This window comes from Triticum urartu, chromosome 3A (genome assembly GCF_056163025.1).
Source record: "Triticum urartu cultivar PI428250 chromosome 3A, HENAU_Tu73, whole genome shotgun sequence".
In the NCBI taxonomy this organism is placed as follows: Eukaryota; Viridiplantae; Streptophyta; class Magnoliopsida; order Poales; family Poaceae; genus Triticum; species Triticum urartu.
In genome coordinates this window covers 598,135,278-598,139,749 of record NC_141875.1, presented here as the reverse complement: position 1 = coordinate 598,139,749, position 4,472 = coordinate 598,135,278, and positions in this window count along the sequence as shown.

Sequence of the window (4,472 nt, the reverse complement as noted above, 5' to 3'; positions counted from 1 at the left end):
ATAAGACATCGGACAACTAAGACCATTCGGAGTGAAGAGGATTTTACCATACATTATGATAATGGAAACTACAACTATTGAAGACTCTGAAGACTAGGAGAATTTGAAGACCCTGAAGAATTTCCAGATTGGTATGACCAGGGAAGGTTACCCTTAAGGAATTTGTCGGACTATTGAAGCTGTCAATACCCGAGATCTAGGTGTATCGGAGAAAGACCGGGCATGGAGAGTTAAAAACCTCAAAGTTTTGTCAAGAAAACCCTAAGGCAGGAGATATCAACTATGGAAGATAACTCATGGCAATGACAAGGGCAGAAACACGGTTATCCGTGATGCCCATCGCCACTGATACTATGGTCACTGAGCTGAGCTAAGCATGCATTTCTTCGGAAGGATTGGATGGTAGAAGGCTGATGGAGCATCTATCAGCAAAGGATGTAGTTTTAACCTTAGCTGGTGTATCACCAGAATCTGGAGAATTACATCAGGAATTTTAAGATGGGCCCATAGGAAGCCGTATTTTGACAAGGAAGTATTTCGTGAAGAACTTAGGTCCAAGAAGCTGAAGTAGCCAAGCTGGAGGAGCAAAACCTTGAGATACCGGAGATTCGTCAGGAACTGAAGGACAGTAAGACCATGGTTCATGCGAAGGATGTTGAAACCAGAAGTTTGGAACGCAACTCCAGAATATTAAAGGACGTCATGAGAGACTTCGCGTCAACAGAGTTGATCTGACAAAAGAACTTGAGAAAGACAAGCATGATCAGAAGAAGCCATTGGAGGCATGAACAAGGCTTGAAGAGTTTGGAGACGTTGAAGATTTATTGACCTTTAGAAGACCAAACCCCTATTATATACCTACGTTAGATGCGACATCTGTGAGCTGTCATTTGTTTGATGTTTTTCCCAACAGCCACAAATAAAATCTGTCTTTTCAAAACTTTTGTTTGCATTGTGTGTATCCCTCTCTATCTCTCTTATCTCACCCCAAACCCATGGACCCAATAGAGGATGAATGAAGATGAGCTTATATTTTCTAGACCGATGAGTCAATTGGAGACGGACCAATGGATTCAGAACATGGAGGATCACATGAAGAATAACCCTATAGTCGGAAAGGATATGACCTGACATGCTCTTCAGTGCTTTGAAAGAGGTGCTGCTACTTGGTGGAGGATGTACCAAACCATCAATGGATGGCAAGGAGTAACCACTTGGAAAGAATTTAAGTTGACTCTGCCAAAGTCTCGGCTCGTGTCCCAGAAGTTGAAGACTTATGGAAAGGATATGAAGAAACCTTGTGCATGCAAGATTTGTGGAGAAATAGGACACACCCATAAAGAACACAAGGATGAATGCCCTAATTGTGAAGGAAGTCACCTAGTTGAAGAATGCCCAACTAGGCAGATTACTTGTTTCTTGTGTGAAGGGACTATCCACTATCCTGCTCAGTGTCACATTTACCCCATGGTACAACAAACCATCCAGCAGAAGAAAGAAGTAATGAAAGGAGCCCTCATGGAAATTTTAGAAGAAACTGTGATGAAGGAAGAGGTGGAGGACACACCTAAAGAAGACCCGAGTAAACCCTGCACTAAGTCTTGCTATTCATGTGGAAAAGAAGGACACATCTCCTAGAATTGTCTGAATGGGGATCTAGTAGTATTCCCGACAGAGGAAGTAGAGTATGACCCATAGGAAATAGAAGCCCTAATTTGAACGGAAAAGTCCAGAAAGAGAAGCAGAGTGTATTCCAGGAAGGATCTGAGTCATATCACCTGTTATAGGTGCAAGGAGTTAGGGCACTACCTCAGCAGTTTCCCAAAAAGGAAACCTCGAGAGTTGTCAGAAGTAATATGTTTTCGTTGTAAGGGAGCAGGGCACTTTGCCAGAGAATGCCCCAAGGAGAAGGGGACTTTTGCTAGATAGTTGAGTTTGCAACAAAAGAAATGGAGTAGTAGAAGTGAGAACATTTTCTTTTATATCGAGGTGTTGAGTTGAGATTGTAATCAATTGAGAGTGAATAAAGTTAGCATCATTGGTACTGATATGGATTTTATGACTTGTTACTCTATGAAGAAAGATTTTGACCATTTTTGAGGATATAATAAATATGGTCTATGGAAGATTTATGCATTTTAAGGGTGGTAGTACCCTGTAAGAACCGTTGACCCTTGGAAAAGATAAGGATACTCCACTGAGTGGATTTCGGACAAAATGAATACGAATTTTGTCTCGATATGTGTGATACCCCAAGAGTATGTGGGATGAAGTAGGAGACCGTCAGTTGTTTGGACCAAATGTGATCAAGGAGTCAGAAGAAAATGTTAAGTTGATTCGAGATAGACTGAAGGTAGCTCAGTCCGGGAAGAAGAGTTATGCAGACTCAAACACGCAAGGAGGTAGTCTATGAGATTGGAGACATAGCATGTCTTCGTGTGTCCCCTCTGTGAGGAGTTAAACAAATTGGAGTTAAGGGAAAGTTAGCCCCAAGATTTGTAGGACCATAGCAAGTTTTGGAGCGTATGGGAGAAGTGGCCAACAAGTTGGAGTCACCCAAAGGACTCTCAGGAGTTCATGATGCGTTTCATGTTTCCCAGTTGAAGAAGTGCCATGCAGAGATGGCCAATATTCCCCTGTAAGGACGCTTGACCCTGGAAAGGATAATGATGCTCCATGAAGGGGAGTATGGACTTCATAAGTATAAGTTTTTATCTCGGTATGTGGGATATCCCTCGAGGATGAAGAGATAAATTACTATTGCATATAAAGAAGGTATGATGTCAGAAATATGGATCAATGGAAACTCCATGATGAGTCTGAGTAATCATGTCCTAGTTTGGTGCCAATAGAAGGAAGGAAGACAGTACAATGGATGGATTTGAGAATACTAGGAAGTTGGAAGTTGGAATAATGATCAGTTTCCCAATGATAAGTTCAAGGACTACAAGTGATGAGATGGGGCATAACCTACAGGCCCCAGGACTTGCCAAGAGGCAAGCACACTCTTGCTGAAGGAAAAACCCTGGAAGAAGTTATGATTTTATCAACCGACAATCTTATAGGATTTACGCAAAAACCTGAGACTTGTGAAGAAACGATAGATGTTTGTTTGGCTTGCAGAATCAATGGATTTATCCGAACCTAGTTCGTCGACAAGAGAAATTCCCAATGCTTGTGAGGATGACCGAGTGTAAGAATGCGAGATTCGCTAAACCATGTACAAGGAAATAATTTGGGTGCGGGATGGATTGATCACCATACCGACTTACTCTTATTATTCGCCTTGCTATGTGGGATGGTAAATCTGAGTGACTTACCTATAGAAGAGAGACGACGGTATTAAACCTTGTTTAAACCTTAGAATGGTATACAAATTTCTTTCCTTGTACACGGCAGCTTTTGCCAACCGTAGGATATACGGTGAGGTTCAGCCTAGACCCATTTCCTGCAGGAGAAACCATAAATTGTTGACCACCATGAGATATCGATAGTTGATTAGTATTGGCGCCAGACCAGTCAGCATAGAAGACCCAGTTTCGGAATAACCTTACTAGGATGAAAGCACGGAAGAATTGTGGTAAAGGTTATGCCACTACCGGAAGAGCCAGAGAAGGAATTATCTCGAGAATCTGAGAAGACCGACACTGTCAACAATAAGGATGGAGTGTATGAGTTTTTATGGAACCGTAACCATGCTTCTAAGGGTGGTAGCACCCCAGACCCCTTATGATGATCGATGGATTTTGAGAAGACCCCCAAACCCTATCCCTTTTCTTGCTAGCCTCTCCGCATCTCGAGGACAAGATTCATTTTAAGGGTGGTAGGTTTGTAACATCCCAAAATTCTAAATTTTGGAATGTTATAATAAATAGATAGATTGATTGTTTGTTTGATTATTGTGTGATTGATTGACTGAAAGTGAGTGATATTCGAAAATTTTGAAAGTTAAATGAGAGGGAATAAAAGGACTTTCCCAAACTTTCATCTTTGCTTTCTGATCTCCATGAATTCAAATTCTTTTCAAATACAAGACCCTTGAGCGAAGATGATATGACTTCTTCCTTTAATTAAATGAAAGGGTATTTGAAAATATTTGAATTTCATTTGGAAATATTTCAACTCATAAAATTCATCGAACTCAATGATTTTCATGAGAGAAGATAAAATGACTTCTTCAAAACAGGTGAAATATGAGTTGGAAGTTTAAAAGGATCAAATTAAAATCCTTTTGAAATCATTTTCAATTTGGAGTTATTTGGGGTTTTATTCAAACTATTTTTCTCCAAAAATAAAATATATGGAAAATAGGGTAACATGATTCCCTATAATCAAAAATTGGAGAAAATAAATTTGAAATCATTTTGGTATTTTTAAAATGATTTTTATTGGATTTTATTAGACCAGTAGCACTCTTTGAATTATCTCAATTTGTGTGGATTTTATTTGACTCTAGAAAAATGTTCAGCTTG